The sequence below is a fragment of the Pleurodeles waltl genome, chromosome 1_2 (assembly GCF_031143425.1).
Source record: "Pleurodeles waltl isolate 20211129_DDA chromosome 1_2, aPleWal1.hap1.20221129, whole genome shotgun sequence".
In the NCBI taxonomy this organism is placed as follows: domain Eukaryota; kingdom Metazoa; phylum Chordata; class Amphibia; order Caudata; family Salamandridae; genus Pleurodeles; species Pleurodeles waltl.
The window spans coordinates 959,073,711-959,099,432 of record NC_090437.1 but is presented as its reverse complement, the minus strand read 5'-3'; the positions used below and the strand labels follow the sequence as shown (position 1 = coordinate 959,099,432).

Sequence of the window (25,722 nt, the reverse complement as noted above, 5' to 3'; positions counted from 1 at the left end):
ATCAACTGTACCTGCCTACTGACAGTGGGATAAATAAAACGCAGTGGAAAAAGAACTGTTTGGTAAAATCTGAACATTGTGCACATCTTCCTCCCTGGACTGCCCTAGTGATCTCCTAAGGATACAGCAGTGTAGGCTTGTAATGAGTTGGCCCTTGTGACACTTCTTTCATCCTCGTCATCATTGCTGACAGTTGTTGAGAGACATACAATAGGAAATACTAACAGACTGGCCTACAGTGAACTTCACAGATCAGTTTCTCTTGATTGACAGATAAGAGTTCAAGGCTAATCTTTGAAGGAAGGCAAAGAAAATATCAAGGGTCTTGTGCTCAAAGGTCATTTTCATTTTCAAAGCCACAACATACAAAGCACTAATTCACATTACACATACGTACAATGCTTTTCTCAATTGCCATTATGAATCATAATGCAAATATTACAGTTCCTAGAGAGTCTCAAGGGCAAGGGGTACCAAAGGGGTGTTACTCACTCCATACAGCTCACACGTTTATTAAAAAATTATTTGTGACCACCTTTGTAGTCGCAAAACAAGGAATTGTTATTGAAGGCTGAGGGCAGGCGACAACCAGCAAATTGTAAGCTATCTTTTTAGCTTTCAGGAAACAGGAGGAGCAGTCAGTGGTCCCATCTGCACCTTCACCCAGATGTCCCATACACAGCATGCCATTTTTTTGTAATTGTGATCTCAGAGCTTCCAGAAGAACTGAGAACAAACTAAATGGCTTCCATTACCAAGAACGCTAGATGAATGCCAACCTGTATGCCTTAAAACTGTAAGACCTCTCAGTAGCACATGGCATTATGACACCATAATTTATTGACAATAACAATACTAATTACAGAAGCTCGTGGGATGCCCAGGGACGACCTTTTAACGTGGTCATATACAAGAGATACCTTTAGACCCATTTATTTCAGAAAGCAAGAAGCAGCCTCTGGGTCCACAAACATTCAGCTGTTCTTCGGTGACTGCATGTATATGCATATATGCCCCTAGCCAATATTACCGACCAATGCAACGTCCCCTTTGAAAAGGAGGATTATGACACACAAATCATACTCCGTTTAGGGATTGGGCCTGGAAAGAGACTTTACACCTAGGTTAATTTTGTTTATTCTTTTAAAATGTGCCACAGAATGTTTACTCTTTTTTATTATTGTCCTGTCTTGTTTGTTATCCATTATTTGCCTGTCCCTAAACCTCATCTTCTAAGGTCGGTATGCTGTTATCATTACTAGAGGCAAATTAATGAATGCGCCGCTATGTACAATAGTGTAGCCAGTGTATCATGGCCCCTAATGCAAGGAAGGAAATTACAAAATACAGCAATAATCAGGGCCCAGTGGGCCCCTCAGGCTTCTGGACCTTGGTACCACTGCTACCGCGGCAGCAATGGAAGGTACTCCCCTGGTTATATATGTTTTGTGCAGAAAACCTTTATTGTAAATACAGGCTTCACTGTTCTGACGTCAAGGCAGTTCACAGTTCTGACATCAGAGCAGTGAAGCACCGGGCCATGAAGCACGGGTTCTCCCTGGCATCAATCTGCTACCTGGGAGAATGTGGAGGGCGCTGCTGTGCCACCAATTGTCAACTCTCCTGTCAGCACGGGTAATTGCAGACCCGCGGTGACAAGGGAAACTAGGCCTCACCCACGAGCACCTCTCACAAAGCCGCTGTCAGCACAGTCAGCATGCCACTGTCCATGTTAGAACAAAGAACAGTTTCAGACAGACAGGGGATGGAATGGTCAGGGGGTGGTATGGAAGGACTGCCTGGATACCAGTGTCTTATGTTGTACTAGGGAGGGTCATAGGATGGTTTACAGAGTGTGGACTGGAGGGTGTCAGGAAGCCAGGTACCTGATTTTTTGTCTGTCACACGTGTGCACCAAGTAATTTTGTTACATTTGGGCTGGGGAAGGGAGGGATAATGCCTATGGTGGTTTGCAAAACACCAGTTATTTATATATTCGGGCTGGGGAAAGTGGTGCAGGGGTTTGTGACAGGAAGCCAGGTTATGCTTCACCCACCATGACTGCTCTACCCCACTCTGATAACTGAAGCAGCGTAAAAGAGGGTTTGCTTTCATTAGGCCTGGCGTGGGAGCGCACCTGCCTGCAATCCGAATTGTTACCAGTGTTTTTTAAAATATACATTAAGTGGACTCTGGCTTCACCCAGAGGAGTAATACTCTCTCCCTTCATGCAACTGGCTGTTAAAGAGTATGGAGCTCTACCACTGCAGTGCACGAGGGACTATTTCACATTTGCAAAATACAAACACCCATTCCAGTTTTTAACTCACACATGAATGGTATAAAGAAATTGTCTTTTTTTTTTTTTTTTTTGGTTATTTATTACAATAGTGTTAAATGTGAACTATGTCTTCCAATCCATGGCTACATGTAAAAAATGTTCTTAGTCTTCAATGATGATTTATCTAAAATTAACATAAAGACCAAATCTTCCAATTATGTTATGGGTTCAATATTTGGAAAATTACCAAACACCTGCTGTTGCCCAATTGGGCTAATTTATTACATTTCTCTCTAATCAAAGGAGAGTTTACCTGACAGCTGTAAATAGGCCAAATCAGCTCACTTCTCAATTAACCCTCCCAGATGTGGAAGATCAATAACTTTCACCCTGTATCTGGCCTTCCCTTTCCTGAAAAAGTTACCAAGAGCTGTATTGCAATGAAACTTAGTTAATACATTTGTGAGAATGAGCTCTTTGATGAGTACCAGTCATTCGTCAGTCAGGGTTGCAGCACAGAAACTGTACTGTTAGCGGTGGTGGATGACGTCCTCCACATGATTGATTTGGACAGTTCCTGTCTCCTTGTCCTTTCTGAACCATCTGCCGCATTTGATACAGCAAATGACTGTATGCTCATCGAAACCCTTAGGGAATATATGGGCATTGAAGGAGTGTTCTCCAAGTGGTTCACATTTTGCCTGACAAACAAGTAGCAGAAGATCAAAAAAGACTCTTGCCTTTAAAAATCCTCTGGCTTCACTTTGGGCTCCATTGTGGCACCTAGTGTGTTGAATCTGTGCATTGAACCACTTTGAATCATACTAAAAACTCTTGGATTCTTTGCCATCAATATGCAAATAGCACAAAGGTATATCTTAAAATCTCTCCTAACACCAATTCTCATTTAGCTTACATCCTAAAATCTATTAAAGCCCTGATGGCGGATCATCATTTAAAACTTAATTAATCTCAAATGGAATTTCTCCTCATTTTCTCTTCCCAAACACCACTACCAGAGCAATTATAGATTAATTCAAATAGCATTGTTGACTGCTGACCTACCATCAATGATTGTGCAAATCCCTGTGTGTCATTCTCGACAAAAGGCTGAATCTGAAAATATAAATCAACACAAGGGCCAGAAATGCATACTTTCCGGTGCTTCTGGCTTAGATCCTTTTCTAGGCACCAAAGATTGCTCAGTGGGGGCAGGCATTGAGTTTTCAAAAGGCCTGGTCACTCTGAGTCATTGTTCAGTTGCTCAGGTCGTCCCTGGGCAGAGGAGGTTGGCAGTCCTCTTCACCAGGTGGGGGGCTCTGGCGACACACATCCAGGTGAAAATACTGCATTACCATGGCAGTACCTCCGTATGATGCTGAGTACTTCGGGGTCACAGCTGCAAGGCTCTATCTTTGCGACATAGTGCCATGGGGTGACATTTTTGGGTCTTCTAAATAAGGCTTGTTCCCAGATACATCTGATGTTATCTCGGGTTCTCTACTCACGGAAGAGTACTCTGGGGGAGGTGGGGGTGACACCTCTGAATTTCAGTCTTTTTTGGGGCAGTTGGTGCATCACGGCGTGAACTGGCAATGCTGCAGTGACACTATCTAGGTTCAGCAGCACACATGAATGTGCCACAGGCAGATACCTATCCCTGGTTGCACAGTGGTCTTCACAGTACTCTTTGGTAAACCCCATCCTCTGTTGAGAAGAACGTGGAACTGGACCAATTAGTGGGTCAGTTGCTTTTAATTCTATACAGGATTGGCAGAGAGAAAGTGTGGTTTCCCAGTCTGTCTGAGTTTGGGTTGATTCCCTTTTCACGTGCCATTCACAGGCTGTCTTCAAGACTCTTTCTTGATTGTTGTTTCTCATAGGAGGGTTGCCTCCAGGCTGGAGCACCCACAACATAAGCACAAAGAGGTGTGAGCAGTCTGCACCCTGGCTATGAGTGATCAGGAAGGACTGTTCCCTTCTAAGGGACCTTCACACTGTGACAACAGAAACTGTAGTCCCCCTGTCACCCACCCAATTGCAGTTCCTGGAAGAGTAACCAGCAGCCCTCTTTATCGGAAAGGATGTGATAGAATTTCTAATGGGAAGCCTGTCCTTTTTTTCCCCACCTTGTCATCACTCTAGTTTCAGCAAAGTCAGAAATACAATTCTACTATCTGGGAAAGCAACCTCATCCCCATCTTGTGCAGAGGAATAGACAGCAGGCTTCCAAAATGGAACCCACAGGCATTATGTCACTCTGGCTCACTCTTACACTTATGTACTGCACTCCATTGCACTAAGATATACACACATGCTCAAAACACATGCAACAAGGTCTGGAGTTTGGTTGTGTTATTTTATATGCCCAAAACTGTCAATACACTTAACTGAAAGTACAATTCAACTACATGGATACTCAAATGTTGCATGAAGGTTTCACATAACAATTATGTGCTCTCTTGAAAATTCAAATTCGGTCCTCACATCATGAAAGTAATTTTGATATACTTCCCAGTGAACAAATTCAGGGGGTTATTCCAACTTTGGAGGAGGTGGTAATCCGTCCCAAATGTGACGGATTTACCACCAGCCGTATTACGAGTTCCATAGGATATAATGGACTCGTAATACGGCTGGTGGTATATCCGTCACTTTACCGTCACTTTTGGGACAGATTACCACTTCCTCCAAAGTTGGAATAACCCCTTCAGTGTTTAATACCTGAGCTCCTGATTCATACAGTGGTCACTGGATCTCTACTGGTTTGTTCTAGAGAACAGTGCTACCATGTTGTTACTTTACCCAATGTAGATGACGTAATGTAGCACTGACCAGTGATTTCATAATGTGAACCAACGTGTATAAGTGTTAGCGATCATAGTGCTTTGCAGCATGCTTAACAGAATGAAGGTGGAGCGTTTGAACACCACGCTGACCGGGCTCAAGCTTGTAATGCAGATGAAGGTGGAAACGCTGAACTTTATTAGTTGCCAAGATTTTCCAGAGTAGTCTTTGAGAACACAAAACCAAAAAAAAAGCAAGGAAATAAAGTGAAAAGCAGCCGCAGTAGACTATACAAAAACAGTACTCCGAATATAAGCAAATTTTGATTATAGACCTTTCTTGGTCATTGGGTGTTGAGACTTCCAGTGGGTTTGCCTGCTCAGTAGCTGCCAGGTAGTTAAAAATGTCCACAGGGTGATAAAGAAGAGCCTTAACATCAAAGATAGAATTCAGCAGTTAAGTTTATTCTGTTGAATACATTAAGGTAATGACGTGTACTTTTATTGCGTTCTGTTTTGCTAATTAAATGACACAGTTGCTCACACCATAATGATGTTACAATTTTTCTAATTTGTTATGCAAGTAATATGTGCAAGAACCTGTTAATGTTGGGGGCAAGCCACAATGTTTTTAGAGATTTTGAGAAGATTTTCCTAAGCTGGTAGGGATGCTGCCCAACTTATTTCTAATTTTGCTGTTCATTGGGGACTTAGATTGATTTTTCATACTTCGTATAATTTTGCACTTGAGAACCTTTATAGCATGGACTCTGTAATGCTTATTTCTGACATTGTAATGAAACCTTTTAACTTTTACTGATCTAGAATACAGTTATCGATTGATTCCCATTACATATTTGAACTTTTATACTGTTTTACTCTGCTATTGATTGATTTGATATTTAAGGTGTGTTTTAATTCACAATTCAATCTGCTGGATAACATGATGTGGTAAATTGTTAGGTTGTCCACATTTTTGAGGTGTCTAAATTATGGGGTGCGTTTGCTCCCACACCCCCAGCTCACTGATATGTGAGCCTGGTAGCACACTCAAAAATGCCCACCAAACCACAACAGACACTCCAATACCCCCAAGAAGCCTTCTTGTCCTCTCTTCCAGCTCTGCAGCGCTCTATTCTGTCTCATACCATCACCTTTACACTTTAAAAAAGTCCATGGCTGGACAAACTGAGCTTTGCACTGTTTCGACACACATAAACTGCATCAGGTGGGTTATACCATGGGCCATATAACATAAAGTGAACACTGGCAGTGCTAATTTAAAACACAGTCTCCACCGCACTTGTGGGCTGTCTGCTGTCTTAAATAGTTGAAGAGTTGGAGCAGGGGAATTTTACCACCTTGGGCAGTGGTAAATGCACTCTACAATATCAGCCGATGGTTGCATGGGGACAACTGACAGTCATTTAAAGTCAGAAAAGGTTGAAAGAAGGTGGAAGAGAAATAATAAAAAAAAGTGTCAAAGAGAGAAACGGAGATTAAAAAGAAACTAAACTGCAAGAGTTAGTAAAATGTGCAGAGATTGTAGTGAGGTGGATGAAAGAGGCATGAGATGGAATAGAAACTAGTCCACATTGTTAACTGGAAATCCTGACAGTCAGTCAGTCAGCCAGCCAATACTTAGTTTATTTAGACCTTGTTCTTAAACAATTCTACCATAAAAAATATTTCAATAAATCTACAATAGACATTATAACATTTACATCGAATATAAACAAGTTAAAGATTTCATTTCTAATATTAAAACAATTCTAGTTAATTTAGCCTTCTGCCTGGTATGAAGATGCTGTAATCAGTCTTGTGTTAATGCTTTGTTGACATATAACAAATATCTCCCTAGTGCACTTTACATTCAAATGTCCCATTTACAGCAAGAAGGATGCAGCTTGTTCCCTACCCTAAATTCATATTACCATAAAATAAATCTCAGACATGAATTTTCCAATATTCTAAAAATCACACTTACCGATATTATCCCTTTTCAAAAGAAACAAACTCTTGAAAGTCGAAAGTTAGGATTGGGTGTACACCACATCTAAATTATGAAAGTGCCAATCTTAATGCTTTGTTATGTAGGCTTTCTAAATATGGAAATAATTATTCCTCTATCCAAGCTGATCTTAAATGGATCACAGATCTCTTATTATCCAAGTTTCTAATATCATTTTCTCACAACATATTTTTTGTTAACGTATGAAGGTTGCGTTTGCCGATTCTCAGTAGCTGGTGCAAGTTGTGAGTTTTAGATAACTTTTATTATGTACCAATAATCCTTTTCCTTACAGATATTTCCCCTTTTACTGAACATTTCCAGATCTCCATTTTACATAAAGTAGAGTGGAGATTTTAAGAGAGTTAACCTGCTTTTACTGTTTCCAGAATCTAATTATCTGGGCGAATGCTAAGTGGAGTCTTTTCTAAAACCTCCCATCCTCCAGATCCCACTTAATTTTACTGCTTAAAAAGAAAAGCTTCACTCCATATTGAAACTGTGGCTTGATCATAGTTTGATAAACTACCAAAACAGATCTTAGGGAGGGCCATGAATACTCTTCCAAATTTCTTAAGACCACTTGCAGTCAATAGAGCCTTTACCTGCAGCGCTTAAATGACGTCTTTCCATGACAACTTGTCACCTAACTGCTTCCCCAGGTTTTAATATCGATTGACAACCTCTACTTATGCACTGTCAATGAACCACTTAAACTTCATTTTTTTCCTGAACGACATCATAGTTTTTTTCCAAATTTATAGTTCTTCCTTTTTACAATATTTCGAGAAAACATGTGATTTTCTCTGCAAGCTGCTTTCTGTCAGATCAAAAATAGCCAGGTCGTCAGCATGAAGACGTCAGCTGAAATGAGTACAACTCATCTTGGGGCTAAAACCATTTGTTGTTCCAAAAAGACTGGGTAAATCTCCTAAAAATACGGGAAATAAAAGCAGGGCCAAAATGCATCCCTGCCATAGGCTATTTATAATATAATTTTTTCTTAAAACTAATCCTCTGGTATCTATTTCCATCTGTTCTCAAATTTCCCCTATACTTTTTTTTTAGAATCACAAGGAGGCCCTTGGGTATTTTGTAATTTCTTAGAATTTCCATAGCAGTTCCTGATTGACTGAGTAGAATGCCACACGGAAGTCCACTAACAGCAAGGCTTCCTCTTTGCTCCAGAGAGTTTTGAGCTATAGCCCACAAGCTGAAACAATGGTCAGTGGTTGAATATCCCTTCTTAAATCCCCCGTTCTGCATTGGATTTTTCAATTTCAATGTTATAGTTTATCACCATATATAAATGCCTCCTTATTGCTTCATCTACAATTAATATACTTGGATGTGGGCTGTTCACAGCCCCTTTGTTATCCAATTCTTCCAAATACAATATCCATGAATCTTCTTCCACCAGACACGTCAATATTCCTCATTTCTTTCCTATTCCAATTTGTACTAGGACCCAGAAATTCCTAATGTTCTTTGACTCAAGTACTTCTAACATAGCTTTCCAGCACTTTTCTTGAAGAATTCTCTCATTATACAACATTAACCCTTCATACTCTTTTCATACTATAGTACGCTTTTTAATGGCCTCATTGTTCCTAGAAAGCCTTGTCAGTTTTTCCAATTTTCTTACCTGTTTTTTAAACACGTACATTCATCGTCAAGCCACGTTTTTCTTCCACTTATCAAGCATTTTCCTGTTTTCCTTAAATTTGATTACATTTAGTTTGACTTTAAGACATAATACCACCTGTTTAATCCTTTCCCCATACCAGCCAACAAATGTTACCACTACCTCCTTACCCCTGATCACATTGTACTTGTGCTGAAACATTTTAACAATGTTAGATGCTTCTTTGTTGGCCTAGTCCTAAGGTATTTTGAGTAATCCATGTTCAGGGGAAGCACTTGGTCTTTTCTTTTCTTGGTCTTGATACTTATCACTATGTGCAGTAGGCGGTAGTCAATTTCTCTCCCTTAGTTTCCACTTTTTTCCTTTCTCTGTTTCCGTCTAGTTAAAGTATTATTACGGTGTATGGAGTAACAGCTCTCTTTTTTTATTTACTTGGGCCATTTTGATATGTATACCGATGGAAGAACTTCAATTTTTGATATATCAGACCCTTCCATCACTATCTACTGTTCCAGTGAATCTTCCACTTTTTCAATAGGACTTACTAAAGACAGCATAGACTGTAAGTAGGTCTTATGTTCTTTTAAGGTCTCATTGTTTAAACTACATCCTCCACAATGCCTTGCAAGGTATTTTGGATTAGGATCATTAGTTCTAACACTGAGGCGAATGGGACTGAAGACCTCTCCATATCCAAAGTAGAGGGAAAGTTTTGTGACAATATGCTTGCACTGTCCTGATCACAAATTTGGGAAGTATTAATCCGGAGGTAACTATTTAAATGTTCTCCATCATGCTCAATATCTAGGTTTCGGTTCCCTCGCTGGATGTCTAGACCCTTACTTGTTCTTCTGTTTGAGTTATACTTTGGACTTTTTCTAATAGACTCTTTTAACATACAAGGGAATGGAGAGAGTCTGGTTTCCAACCTCTGAGCATCCAACTCGGCAACGTCAGGAAACTCTATGATGTCTGGATTATTAAAGCCAGTGAGAACCGTCCTCTGATCCAGAGTTGACCAGTTTAGACTTTATTTCTCTTATGGATTTAATTCTAAAATGCTTCCCTACAAAGCCTTTTATAGATGTTACTACTGGTGAAGCTTTAAGCAACTCTGTCTCTTCTGGCATCAACTCACTTTGCTCAACCCTTACCTTCTTCTGCCCCCTCTTTTCAATACTTAGAATAGGGCTTTCCTCACCAAGTAGCAGACTGGACAAATTACTTTGACCTTTGCCCTTCCGAGTTTTTCTAGTTGTTGCTTTTTGAGACTTACTCTGGGGCATCTTACAATATTACAGGTGTGCAATGTGGATCCTCATTCTTCTTTCTCTCCTTGCTCTTTCCACTGGGTTGTCACTCAGTCCTCGCTTAGGGCTCTAGGGCCTCATTTACAGGCCCTTTGTGCCATTGCTGTGTCATTTTGTTTTCAATGCAGTGGTGGTGCTAGCAGCGCACTGCTGCAGATTTACAAACTGACGCATTGGACCCAATGCATCAGTTTGTAAAGCCCTGTGCCAGACATATACCTGTGCTAGGTATAATGCTTGCAGGGTAGGCGTTCCCAGGCGAAAAGCCACGCAGAACTGATGCAGTGAAATTTACAACATTTCCTTGTGTCAGAATTTTAACGCCCGCTCAGAACAGGCATAAAATTGATGCAGGGCTTTTTCCAATGAGATCCTGCCTGCCTGCATTTCTGGAGTAGTGTCATTTTTGCAATGCTACTCCAGCAGTGAATGACTTTGGCGCCCACAGATGCGTCAGAATTTCTGATGCATCTGTGAAAACGTGTGCCATTGAGCTCCATATTGTAAATTTGAGGGATCTTAGTGAAGCGCTAGAAATCTGAAGCATTGGTGCATCAGATACTTGTAAATGGGGCCCTTAGTATTTACTGCTTAACTATTGGTTTATTATACATCAACCAACAACAGCAAATTCAGTGAATTCAGGGTTGTAAACAATTTGCAAAGGTCAAGCTGCATAAAAATGTGATTGCGGCCTCCACCCACAGTAACTTGTTTAGCTCTATAGCAGTTCATATCTCATTCAGTTCCAGGCTAAAGTACCTGGTGACTTCTTATTCAGTAGGGCATCCTCGACTCACTGCTCCATTGCACTCCACTATTAGAGTATCCAGGTGTCCAGTTGTCCAGTGTCCAAGAACCAATAGGGTAACATCTGAATAGTTTACAGGCACCTCAAGGGCAACCTCCTATGGCATCTTGGGCCAGTGGTGGCTGACATGCTACCCCGCTGCACACCTGAATCACCCGGTTCCCCGGGGAAAATCAGACAGTGACGGCAACCAAGCCTACTGCGAACCTACTGAGGCACCATGATGTGCACTATTTGTAGGAGAGGAGGTGAGGTATTAACTACAATAAATCCCACGTGGTAGGTTCCACGAAGTCCGGCCCGTGAACAGCGTTTCGTTTTCGGCGTCCGTCACAAACAACATCGGGTGGATACAGGAAGGTGAGGGGTGTGGGCACTGACGTGTATCGTGGCGCATAGATGAGTTCCATCTGCGGGCGGGCACGAGCACATTCAGCTGTGCTCGTGGCAAGCTTATAAGTTTGTGGTCTTGCTCCTATTCTTTAACAAATTAAGCAGTGGGTAAATGACTACTTGTTGCTTGCACTTTAAAGGAATGTGCTGCTATTAACTGAAAGTGTAGCAGCGTTTATTGACATAGTTAAAGTGAGCAACAAACAGTGCTTTAAATGAGCCAGTACTCAGGGGTACTTAGTACCCTCACTTTTAGTTTTTTTCCCCCTGTTAGTACCAGTACTTCTCCACTGCCACGGAGAGTATCGGTACTCATGAAAGTAGGCTTATTGCTGCTAATACTGTTGAGTACTGTCTGAGTGGAGCCTGTTTGTTTGACACTGACAGCCAAAGCACCTCCGTAGCCCTTTGCTGGGCCGCTGCTGAACCATTCATCAGAAGCCCGTTTGCATTATTATCAGGGATGCCCAGGTGTGTGGAATTGAAGCGAATGCTGTGTTTGACTAAGCAGGGTCCATTTAGGCCCAGTCACATTCACACTAATGTGTGCATTTTTGCACACACTGGAATCCAGGCAGCCCGCTGAGAGGGTAATTACGAAAACAACGGGAGGTAAGGAGTTAAGAAATGTCTCTTATCCTCTGGGAGACTTTTGATGAGTGCCTGTCTGCTTGTGGTATTTTTTGTATTTGTATTTGTATAATGCTTACAACCCCTGGCGAGGTGATTTGTGCTAAAGAGGAACAAAGAAAATCTGGACACTCTCATAAGGTATTCTATTTTTTAAAATGCGTGGATTGCTTTTTGTGTGCATGTCTGCTCGTGCGCACACAAGAATATTTGAGTATTTTTTCCAGTGCAAACAATAAGTTTGGCATCACGAAGCTGCGCATATCACAAAACCAGGAAACTTTATTACAACATGATCTTTGGCCTTCATTTTTTTTAACGTCAACCTGTTTTTGTTTATTTTAATACATTTAACTCGTTTTGGTATGTGCTACAACTGACATAGAAGGCATTATTAATATTTCTAATCCAAAGTGTCTTTTATCAGATGCCAGGGCACAGGCCATTAACCTGATAATGCTAATAGTGCTGTTGGTGACTTGGCTGCATTCATGGCTAAAGAAGTGTATTTTTCTGGTTTATGGCCTCTTCCTTATAGGTCTCCAAACCACTCCTTATTAGCATATGTAAAGGTCGAAGTCTCACCCATGTCACCTTGATCTGAAATGGCTCAGTCAGGATCAGAGGCGGCTGAGCTAGGAACCCACATCACTTGCACAAGATAATACATTGGTGGTCCAGTACATCTAAGAGCTGGCCTAAATCACATCACAGCTATGGCTCACAATCAGGCAAGGATGGCTTAAAATAACAGTGTTGAGGCAAGTTCATGCTTTTGTTGCCAAAGACCACACAGCATAGGTCAAGATCACTTCAAATGCATTTGGGTGCAGACATATTTCAGTTGGCCATAGCAGCAGCTTGGTCATTAATCACCATTGATGTGTTCTGCCATCTGTGCAGAGGAAATCTACAAATGCAGTCAATTTGAGACTACTAACAAGGACAATGAAAGAGCAAAATGAACACCTGGCAGATGACAGAATTGTCTTTGTATCATACCTGACCTTAGCCCCACCCCTGGCCCTGCCCACTACCACACCACTAGCTCAATGAGATCAGTACTTGCACTCTTTTTCCATTTAAAGCACTGGGAACAAATGATAATTCAATTAGATATACATAGCACCACAACAACAAAATTACAGCATAACGGGGCACATAACACAACAAAACGTTAAAAACCGAAGCAACACAATCACCACAAAGTAAAACACATGCAATTGCAATGCAAAATATAGCAGTCCTAAAGGAAACATATCACCACTACAATAAAATGCCACATAACAAACATGCATAACCTACATGTATATTACAGTCGTGGCTCGCGGGTGCTACAAAGGGCGGGGCTAAACGCGGAGCGGGGAAGAATACTGAAATAAGAGAATTATATATATTTTTTTTAACTTACCTCTGCTCCGGTGCCGCCACTCCTCCGTCTCCTCAGGCTGCAGGCACAGGCTCCCAGCCTGCTCAGAGCAGCGTCAGGATTGGCTGGGAGCACCATGACAGCATCAGGATTGGCTGGGAGCACCCAGCCAGGGCCCTCCCATGCAGACTGGGAGCCTGTGCCTGCATTATTCAGCCCGTCAACACAATGACGGGTTGGAGAGAGCACAGTGCACTCCCCTCAGTGCTCGTCACCCCCAATGCCCCGCCCTTTTAACAATGAAAGGATAATAAACTTAGTTTATTATCCTTTCACTGTTAAAGTATGTGCAGTGCTTGCTGGTGGTGGTGGGCAAAGCTTCTCCGCCATAGCGGAGGAGCTGCACTGACTTATTACCGACTTCAGATACCTGCTTTCATAAAACTGTGGTAAAAGCAAATTGAAGTAAAGCCTCTTAAAAACGTTTTGGGATCAGCCCAGATTACTACACAGATCACCTTGTTTTCATCTGAGCACTGAAAGTATCAGACTGCTTGTTACAGCACATTTTTCTGTTATTGAGACATTTTGCTTCGCTCGGTATTGGCTTGCTTTCAATCGTGTCTGTTGTTTTTCGCTTGCGCCTGCTTAATGTGGGTCTCAAATGCTCAACAAGGACAAACAATAAATGCATCAGCTGAACATAATTTATTACATATTGCACAGTTAACGATATTTTTTCTGAATTGAGTAACGGGGGAGATTATTTACACAAGCATCGTGGGTCTCTTCAGCCACAAGCGGTGCGCCTTCACCACGCAGGTGATTGGACTCGTTAATTGGAATCCAAACCGGAAACCAGCCTCCTATCTAAAATGTGCAGTCCCTTCATCCCCGTTCACTTACTCCTTCTCTCTAGGGGGCGCACATTGATCTGACGAAGATGCTTTCCATCGCCAACTCTGGAGCCGATAAAAGCAAGGTTCAGTTTCTGATCAATGAAAACTGCTGACAGGACTCTCCCCCCGGCAGCGGAGAGACTTCACCTCTTTAGTGCAAGAGCACAGGACCAACGAAGCTGCGTCATTTATAGTGTTCTTTTACAATTTCATGTCGGTGCTATGATTAATATTTAAACAGATGAAAGGTGGACGTGAATAGAGCTGTCTACTATTCCTCTTCGCCTCCGTCTGTCTGGCTCTCTCTTTCTTTCCCTCGCTCTCTGCATCCACGGGCTTTGCCTGGCACTTCGCATGGTCTCATCCTAGCTGCGAACCTGACAACAACTATACTAATAGTAACTTGTTTTCATCTAGCACTTTATACCACTCTGCCGTTTCTAAGCTCTGTAACAACATGTTACACCACGGTACTCAATTCACTGAGATCTTAAAGTTAGAAGAGTGCGTTGCCCTTCTAGGGATATGAATTGGTAAGGACCGCGCTACAGAAAAGTTCAGAAATCTGTCCCTGCGGCTGACGGCGCTCATGGGGACAGTTTATCAATGTTAGTAATCCAAACTGTTTCCAAAGGTCCGCCTGGAACTTGAGACAGACGCGAGTGTATACCTGGAGGATGTTTGTGAAATTGTATGTGTATGAGTGGCGAGCACCTGAAGTGCTTTCCATGCACCTCCTGGACTTTCCCGAAATGTACAACTGTGACTGGAAAAATTCAGTCATAGCTGTGAAACAAAACCTCGTCTTTACCCGTGAAGTGATACCTCCACGTAAATCACCACCTTTTTTTCGAGGGATTCCCCTTCACATTTGAACCCTGCAAATGGATTTACTATGCTTTCTAACAATAGTAACTCTCAATTTTCAGGGTGTGAAATGGTCCATCCAGTTCAACCTGGTTCTGGATTTCTTTCACACAATATTGATTCATGCACAATATTACACCATCATTGGTACGTGTAAATCAAGCCATTGGTGCTTAAAAATTGAACTTACATGTGCCAATGGGTTTTTGATATGGGCGCATATTCTACAGATCATTGGATGTCAGAAGCACATGTTTGCTGAACTTTATATCAGGTGTAACAATAGCCTCCGCAGCCCCTGCTGTGTGGGGAGGACCCTCGAGCTTCTGCGGGCCCCCTCCAGCACTGTGTACGGGTGGCAGGACCTTTAGATGAAAGCTCCTGACCGGGTCTGGAGTGTGGGGCCACACTCCATGTATTTTGCAGGGGTAACACACCTCAATTTTGTTACGACACGGCCTTACATATTATACTCAATAGAGATTGTGGCTTAACCACCTCATCTAAGTGTATTTATGAGGATGGCTCATCTAATCCAACATGAACTGACCTTCCTTTCAATACTCAGGACCCACTCATGCACTTGGTACTGGTGTATTTGAGGGTCTGGTGAAGCCCACCGTAATACATGGTCATCTGACTCGCTCAGTCACCATTATAAGAATTTGCCTCCCATCCATCCTCCAGCTTCATGAAGAGGGGCACTTCCTTCAAGCACATCTAATGCCCGGGGGTGCCACTTCTTTGGAGCAGGTTGAGGCTCCCCATGTTTACATGGGAAATCCGATGGCATTGTCTGCCCTGAGATGAAAAAAAGAAGCTCCTTTCATCTAGGCTGCTTTGCTGCCTCTTTCGTCAACTGAATCTGTCGCTGCTAGCGTCCAATAAATTATTTTAAAAACACACAGACAAACACATACATCCTTTTACTATGATATTACAGCCAATTAGAATGTAAACAATGTAGTGCATGATAAGCATCTGCAACATGCTCAATCGAGTTTACCAAAGACCCAAAATACATACACTTTCTCTCGTATCTACCGTGCATTATATCATGTGGGCTACAGATGACCGCAAAAGTGAGGTACATTTTAAAGTCACCCTAGATTTTTTTCTCAATGCATGTTTATGCTGCTGCTTTGGTTCTGGAATTTGCCAAGGCCTTTTTTTAATCTATTGGTCTGGTATTGAATCTTTTGCAATTTGCTTCCACCCACAACAGCATATGGTATATTGCAACAAGTCAGCTTACTTAACTAGTGGGTTTTCTCACTGCAAGTGACAGCATTTTGCATATGCACAATATGTACGTGGCAGAAAATTAGTCTTCTTCAGTGACAGTAGTTCGGGCAATGTGTCGTTCTTGCATGCACACACACAGAAACCCATCTTGTAGTGTTTTTTGTTATAGTTTATAACACAAAACACTCCAAAATGGCAGCCCGTGTGTGCCTGTGAATGCACTTGTGAGCACATGCATGGACGGCCAGCTTAGATTGTTCATTGACAGAGTGTAACAAAAACCTTTCCAAGATGGCCACCTGAGTGTGCATATGCATGAAGTCCCATGGGCACCTATCTTGAAGTGGATTTTGTTATACTTTAAAGCAAAAAAATGTCCACGATTGTTTCCCAAATGTGCTCATGTGTTAGATTGTTTTTTGATAAAATATAGCAGAAATCATTACGAGTGGCTGCCCTTGCATCCTCACCCATAGAGATCTTTGAATGTATTTATTTTACCTTATTAAAAACCATTCAAAGAAGCAAACATGGGCAAAGTTATTACTTTAACAGCTAAATCCAGATGTTTTGGCATTGCCAATGTTTAGTTACATCTGCATTTGCACTTAACTGGACTGGGGCATAATACACAAAATATAATTTTAGAAACTAATACTTTATCACCCCCCCCTACCCAGTCAAATGCCACCTAGATTAGCTAGTTTAGAAAATTCAGAGTTGTAGTCCCATTGTTGAAATGATGTGCATTACTGTGCACTGTCCTAATAATTTGTTTCTACAGTCATAATTCTTTTCATGAGGGATATTCCAATGTGAATGGTAATGTTTTGTACAGCCCTGCACATTGTCAGCCATATTCTGTCTACCACCAGCCCATGCAAGTGATGGTAGATATCTACCATAATTTGGTAGATTATCCTGTCCTCCAACCTTCAAATAAGGCCTCTATTCTGTTAAATGAATAATAGAAATTATTACAGTGATTCAGTTTGAGGCATATGGTGTCTGTGTTTATCTGCAGAATTTTAATATTATGTAATTCATACCTGGCAAACCAATTCCGACAAACGATTTAATTGTAAATTCAAACCTGGCAAAATAAGTTTATGAGATGTGTTTCTGACAACAATGTAATCCACTCATTACAGTAATACAAAGATAAGTGCAAAGAAGATAGAGTACTTAAAAAGTATCTAGGTAATCTACAAAGCAATTGATTACTTGATAAGGAGTATAATTCACTAGCATGGTATAACAGATGTAATTTATGGATGCAACTGTCCAAACACAGTAGAGAAACTACGTATGCTTCTCGTGGTGGCTTGCCATTGTTCTCAAACTAACCTCAAATGTAGGAAATGTAATTTAAGAGGTTGACCAAACTGCTACGTACCTCAGTTCAACATCCTCTTTCAGCAACCACTTCTGATTTTCTGACTTAGCTTGCAATCTCAAAGAAAAACAATACATTCCATCCAAGCCAGAAGCGAATAGACCGTTGAGGGTAGATATAACGAGCATACACTCCGCCAAAACATTGTCCATAAATCCATTCAAAAATAGGATTAAAAAACTGCAGAATAAAATAAAATAACTAAAGTTCATTGAAACAGACTTCCCCACCCACCCTCTCGTGATATGCAGTGCTTTACAAGACTCTTTAGTAATAACATTAATAACAACAACGACAAGAACAACCTCCATCACTATTTAACCAGAAATGCAAAAAAACTCTCAAAAGAAACTTACAATAGCATCCACCTACTAGCAGAAACTGACCACAGACCTATATGTGGAGAAGACCCATAAAACAGTTTGTTAAAGAATACCACCAGATTTAATTCACAAAATCTTATTGAAGCATTACTGTATGTTCAAATTCTAAAAGTGAAACGGTTTGTTACAGACTACAATAGATATTTATAAAGATACATGGGCAGCAATATCTTGAAAGAATAGTCCACAAAGCTTGTGACAAAATTTAAAAAGAAATTTAAAAAAACAAGCATCAAGATTAAAAAGGATTGGAACCTAAAAGGAAAGGAAGAAAATGATTGTCCCTTATTAAATGAAAAGTACCAATATTACCAAAGTAGTTGTGAAGCATTGGACCATCCTAGAGAAAAAATACACATTGAATACATAAAAACAAAAAAAAAAACATGATGGTTTTTGCCAACAAAAAGACATTACTCCAAATTCTGATTACAGCAGATACTTCTAAACCTGTTAAGCAGAGCTATGTCACATCAGTACCTAAAGGAACCTTTCCATGCCTCAAATGTATTCAGTGTAATAATGTTATTAAAGGAGATTTTATACAACATCCAATTTCAGGGGAAAAGATACCTTTAAGATCATAAGCAACATGCAAAACTCCGAATCTATATTTTGAAATGCTTGTGTGGCAAAATCTACGTTGGACAAACGTCCAAATCAATAAAAGACTTCCCAAACATAAACTACATATAAGAACTGATAACAAAAAATCTGTTGTGGCAATCTATTATATGGAATTGAAAGTGAAACATTATGCTGCACAGCTATGGTATAAAATTTGTGAAGTGATCAACACACACAGTATGGGTTGTGATATACATAAAAGATTATTACAACGTGAGACTTGAAGGAGAAAACGATGGCAAGTCTCACATCCTATAGACTTAAATTAGATTACTTTATTTAGTTCTGTTGCTAGAACGTAAGTTGTTGTTACACCACAATGATTATGTATTATATGTGATTATGATGAGCTATTGGCATGTGATGGATGTAACTATTTATGTTTTAGATTCACAAGGATATATATATATCCGTGTAAGAAGGAATTAATTTATCTGTAAGGCACGATTTTGTCATGGTCTGCACAGTGCTTCTCACCTTTGGCTGAGGAACTTGAAAGAGCACCCGTTCTTCTGCTGGTTCTGGACTGACCAAGATAAGGGCAACCCTTTCTAGTAGCCACGGTGCTGCTTGATAGGAAACGCCTAAGCAGACCGTACCCTCCAGAAGGAGCCCCAGAGGAAAAAAAACCAAAAATGTGGGAAAAGCCTCTACACAGTAACTCCTGAAAAAGAGGAAAAACAAAGAATGAAAAAAGGAGAAAAAGGGGAAAAATGGAAAAATCTCAATCAAAAGCAGCAGGAACTGGAGAAAAGTATGACGAAACAGGAACGAGGATCACCACCAAATGGAAGTGTTTACAACGCAAAGAAGACCAGGACTGAATGACTTATATATCAGGAGACAGGAAGTGACAAAACAGGAAAGGGAGCGACACCACCTTGGATTGGGAAAGGCCAAAAGAAAAGAATAGGCAAAATGTAGCAGTATAAAAAGAAAGAGCATGCTGGGAAAAAGGAACACAAAGAAGGCAACATGGAGACCAGAAGAAGAAAAGGCGAAGTGAACTGAGAAAAGGAGGAAAAACAAGAAGAAAAGAAGTAAAGAAGAAGAGTCCCCCCCCACCAGGTAGACAAAGAAAATATGTCAGGGAGACAGGCTATAAGGGCGGCGCAACAGGGAGCACAAAATGTGCCTCCCGAAACGCGCCATCAAAGAAATACAAAAATACGGGCTGCAGTAATGACGGTGCTCCGATACTCAGAGTGGCGGCCCGACCGCGGCTGGCAAAAGAGACGCCGCGGTTAAGAGCGGCGTCACAGATTTATACATTCATACTATAGGATTTGTTTCTGAACTGTTCTGAATCTGACTGCAATTTTCACGAGACTACAATGAATACGGAAAAAGTATTCTCACCAAATCCGGCTTATGCAGTTAACAAGTAGATAATATTTAATCCATAAAAATCTGACATGTAATTCCCCTATAACAGTGTTTTTCCATTTTTTTCATATCTCTAATTGCTGAGACTGTTGGATATAATTAGCAGCTTTTATGCGAGGCGAATAAACTACTCTAGACATAGACCAAGCACTGGCAAATCCAATAGATCTCGCCAATGCAAGAGCTATTGGTGTTGTCAATGTCTTTTAGCCATGTTGTATAGCAGCACTGCTGCTGTTCAGCCTGGCTCAAAGTCAGGGGAAAAAGCTCCATGATGTGGCCATCACTGTCTGTGCCATACCGCTTTTTTTGTCTGGCAGGAGGGGTGGGAGAAGCAACACAATACAGCAGGTGGGGCAACTAGGTCAGAGGAAGGGTTGAAACAAGAAGAGAGGGTGTGGGTTACAGCCAGAGCTGGTGAATTTGGAAATGGGGAACCAGGTTTGAGCTTCAGCGTCGAAATCCCATGATTCTGAGCTAATGACCGAATCTTCCCATGCCTACCAAATAACTGTGTTCGTATAGAGCGCTCCGATGCCTAGTTCGCCCTACACCAAAGTGCATAAACAAAAAAAAAGGATGCATACGGAGAGAGAGGGGGAGACCAATGTGGATGCTAGTGGGATTTTCATAGAAGCACACCGCAGCGCTTGGGGGGAAGTTGGCTCAAAATCCTGTAATTTTTGGCAAATCACTGAATCTCCCAGTGACTACAAAATACAGGGGACCTTGTGTAATGCAGCTGCTATTAATGTGAAGCACTCTGATCCCTACTTCTTGCTATACCAAACTGCATAAAAACAAACAAACTGTAGGGAGAAAAAGAAGATGAAATGCAGATAGGGAGGGGGCTGAGAGGTTGAAAACAGGAGGGGAAAAAAAGGAGAAATACTGAGAGGCAAGGCATGGGAGAGAGCAATATGGGTGCGGGTGGAGGTTTCACAGAAGTACACAGCAGCCCTGAGAGGGAAAAGAAGCAACATGGACGGGATATGGGAGACATCCTGAAAACACAAGCACTGTCACAGAGTGCTTGAACACAAAAATAAAAGTAGCTCCAAAAAACGAGCAGTGGAAGGATACAAGTACTTTGTCCATGCATCAAGGCATGGCCAAACACAAGAAGAAGACGTGACACATGCATGGCGTGACAAACGGGAATTAAACAAATGAGAGTGAGGCTGAAGCTCCTTAATGGTAAGCTATGGGTGGGCTGTAAACCCACTGATTCTAAACAAAACAGTATGAAAAGAGAGTGCAAGAGCTGTCTGTGCGAGACCTAAAAATGACTTCCCAGCTTTCATGTACTTATTATGCATGGTACATGTGATGATGTCAATATGATGCGGCAATCTCATTGATTCAGATGCACCTACCTAGAAACCAGATCAGAATGCCAAACCTTGGTTCGAGAGCCCTATCTGACTCTTTTTGCTTCGAAATACAGGCTCTGGAAACGTGAAATTTACTGACCGAGGTGCATGTAGGAAACCCTTTTATTGGCTAAAACAAGAAACAGGTAGTAAGTAGCTTCCGCATCTTGGTAATAAAGATGATGTGAGCTTAGCGGCCGAATTATATTGATCATAAAAGTGACCACTATTTCAATGATGGGTGTCCAGTGAAATCGTAGGTAGGAAAATATAGCTTTACATTTGACAACTGAAATATAATTCAGAATATAGTGAAAGAGACTGAGTTATTTGCTATATATTAATGTTTGTTAACTCGTGTTTGTTAAATAATTTGCATTCGCTTAATGATTCTCAGAATGTTAAACTACTTTATTATAATGCAGCTATTGTGTACTTAAATGTAAAGAAGAATTTATCCGCTTATGAGCAATATTTTCTTTCAACAGGTTGGATTTTAACCGGACTGGCGTTTCTTCAGATTCACTGTTCTGATGGAAGATTTCCGCAGGTAGGTCTTTTTCAGAAAGAGTTTTACCCGCCAAGATGGAACGAACCGACATAAGCAAAAACAATGCAACATGTAAAAGGAAACAAAAATATAAACTGTCCCTTCTATGAAGATTTTATGGAGGAGTTACTGCCCAAGGCCCCTCATATTACCCTGAAGTATGACAAAGGTGGAGAATCTCTAATTTGGCGTGCATGTGCCACTACTAGAGTGCTGGCACGCTTCCCTGGCCACAACTAGCGAGTTGGTACACTGCCCGTGCCACTACTACAGTGCTGGTACACTAGCCGCACCATTACTACAGTGCTGATGCACTACCTGTGTCACTACTAGAGTACTGGTGCGCTGCCTGTGTCACTACTAGAGCAAAAAGAACAGGTGATGGAATGCTGAACAGTGCAAACATTCACCCCCAGTCACAAGGATATAGGTTTAGTCCATTGTTTTTATCCCACCACGCCACCGTAGTTTGGACCCAGCAATAGGCAAATCACTCTTGACCCTGTCCCCCCTGGGAAAAATCCAACCCGAACTGCCTGGCCAGGTCCTCCCTGGACCGGAATCAAGCATCCTGGGACCGGTTTTGGGGCATCACCCCTCATCAGCCAAGCAAGCTTGAATCCTGTGATGTAGTCAGCAGAGGACACATGTCTGGGCATACCCTTCCCAATTAGGGAAATAAAAGCAAAAAGAACAGATGAGGATGGAATGCTGAACCATGCAAACATTCACCCCCAGTCACAAGGAGCTAGGTTGAATCTATTACTTTTTTGCCTACAACGCCATCCCAGTTTGGACCCAGCCATATGCAAATCAGTCTTGACCCTATTCCACTGGGAACAGTTCAGCCCGAACTGCCAGGCCAGGTCGTCCTTGGACCAGAATCAAACATCCTGGGACCAGTTTTGGGTATCACCCCTCAACAACTTGAGTGCTGGCACACTGCCCGTGCTACGACTAGCATGCTGGCACACTGCCTGTGCCACGACTAGCATCTTGGCACACTGCCCATGCCACTACTAGCGTGCTGGCACACTGCCCCTGCCATGACTAGAGTGCTGGTACACTGCCCGTACCATAACTAGCGTGCTGGCACACTGCCCCTGCCATGACTAGAGTGCTGGTACACTGCTTGTGCAATAACCAGGATGCTGGTACACGCCCCTGCCACTACCTGAGTCCTGGTACACCACCCTTGTCATGTATAGAGCGCTGGTACACGCCCATGCCACTAATGGAGTGCTGGTACAATGCCTATGCCACTACTAAAGTGATGGCACACTGCCTGTGTCAATACTAAAGTGCTGACACACTGCCCATGCCACAACTAGAGTGCTGACACATGCTTCAGTGAGACATTGGTAATGGGAACATGTGCTCGGGGCGCACAAGATCGGGAGATTGAAGACGTCAGGAAGGGTGGAAAGGGGGCGCTCGGTCAACCCGCATCTGTTCTAATAGTGAATGTTATTTTTACAAATGCTTGCCACAAAGAAACTCACAAGGAGAAATGCACTAGGACTGTTGCTCCTGCTATTACTGTATTGGAGACAGAGAAATATAATAATCTCTTAAAGACTACTTTACCGGTCACAAAGCTACCGTATTTTAAAACAGTTTTAGGTATTATGGCACCTGTTCCAGGGATATAAGTGTATCCTGAAAATATCAGGGGATATTACTAGTAAGATAGTTCGGTATCTGTCTGCTGATGTGGTGTATTAACTCTTTTGAATAGATTGTATTTCTTTTCTCATTGTGTGATGTGAATGATCGTTTGTAACCGACTGAAATATATCAGATTTTGATTGGCTTTGCTAGTCCATGTGGTTAATGACCTTGCTGCAGAAGACTGTGTGTAGTCTGGTCGCATTGTGACCCATTGTCAAATCGTTTTGATGGCAAAAGCGTCTCCTGCAGAACACTTTATATCACCAGGGTTGTATCCCAGTGCAATAGCTTATTTGGCTAATTTGTCGGTTGCTCTTATCATAATCTGCAGGTCACAAGTTCCAGTTCTTGTGAAATAGCCTTGTCAATGATGTGGCCGCTGCAAACAGTCACACGTAACCTGCAGCATACAAGACTGAATCCTTCTAGGTTTAGGTGTGTATACAAAAGGCCTTTCCTCACTGAAACCTCTAATTCTCAATGTTTTAGCCTGTGGGTCAATGTTTTGTTGGGAGAGATTCACTGTCCAGGTATTAACATTTATCCAGAAAGTAAGTCGGAAGAAGCGGCTCAAACGAAAAGACACATCTCTCTATCTCATAGTTTAATCCTTCAGGTGTGGTTGAACCAGAGAAGGGAATTCACATCTTTACAAAGGAAGAAACAGCTGAGAACCGCTGGACAGTAGATTATAGGTAGAAGACAAATAGAGAGCAATATGAGAGAGTGAGAGAGTGTGTGTGCTCAGAGTTAATTTTAAAACTTTCCAGTGCTGATGTTGGGCCTTAGGACCGGTGCTTTCGACTTGGTCTTTGTTTGCGAAAGTAATGAAAAGGATACAGTAGTTAGATAGCAGGCCAATTATTTTGGGCTCCCTTGAGGTCAGGTTTTGTCCTAATTAAATACATACTTTTGGCAATGTATTGGTGTGCTTGTGTGTGTGTGCATGTGCACAAAAGTGTGTGTGTGTGATGTGGCATCTGTCACTATTACTGAGTTTCTGGACCCAATAGACCTTTTTCTAAGTTACCAGAGGTGAAGAGAAACACATTAAAAGGTTCAGTTTAAATTACAATGTAACCCATTTGGTCACACATTCAAAATAGGAGGCAGAATGAATGTTCATAAGGCTACTTACCAATTCAAAGCCAAACCTATGTAAATGAGTCTCAAAAACATTCTATAAAAGTACAAGATTACCAAAGGTGATTAAATTATTTGAATGAAATTTAAACACACCAGCATAAGACTCACCAAAACTTTAGTAGCTACAATACAGAAAATATGAAAAAGTACTTGATTCTCGGAGTTAAAGCTTTGTTTCTTTGGCCTAACAACAGAACTTATAAATGTCTAGCTACTCTGATGAGCTATTGGAAACCCTAAAATATTGTAGCCTAAAATATTAGAAATGAAACAAAGTGTCAGCACTACAGAAAACTCAGAAGTTCCTGCAAGAGAGATGTGGTTAGCATAAAGCCACACCAGCCAAGCAAAAGGGAAAACAGAGATCTGAGTGAGCCTCTCTAGGTTTCTATACAGTCTGCACTAGTCAAAAGGGAAAAAGGATCTGAATCTAGCTAAACTATTCTTATCCTCTCAAACTTCAGATAGTCCCTGCACAGTCATGAATAGTATCCTTTTAATTAGGCTTTCCTCTCTTGGTTCAACCACTAGGACAACATTGGATTTGTTCTTGTCTTAAGGAATCCGGTGGGGAGTTCTCCTGCACAATTTCTCCTTAACACTCCCATCCTTGGCAACCTGTCTTCTCATAACTCCCTTATCTATAACTAACAATAAGCTTTTCATTAAAAGAAGGCTTTTGTTGACACACCTGCAAATAAAGAAATACACAGCAAAAGAAAACTGTCAAGGTAAAGATTAAGCACAGGAAAAAGTCTCCAGCCCTTAACTCAAGCCAATTTAACATTAACCTCAATGCACATTCAGACACATGGTTATACGTTCATTTCACTTAAAATAAATGAGGAATAAGTATAAATGGCAATTAGCTTGAAATTCATAATATTCACACATGGAATAATACTGCATACATGTGATTTGCATATGATCATTCTATGTTTTT

General features: G+C 41.4%; 1 protein-coding gene across 3 annotated transcripts in view; it reads left to right on the top strand.

Annotated features, from left to right (window-relative positions):
• CRACD (capping protein inhibiting regulator of actin dynamics) overlaps positions 1 to 25,722 on the top strand; it is an 801,959-nt gene that overhangs the window by 208,849 nt on the left and 567,388 nt on the right. For all 3 annotated transcript variants that reach the window (XM_069200882.1, XM_069200863.1, XM_069200873.1), the window contains exon 2: positions 21,901 to 21,962. The gene's annotated coding sequence lies outside the window, so the exon portion shown is untranslated. The remainder of the gene's footprint in view (positions 1 to 21,900; positions 21,963 to 25,722) is intronic.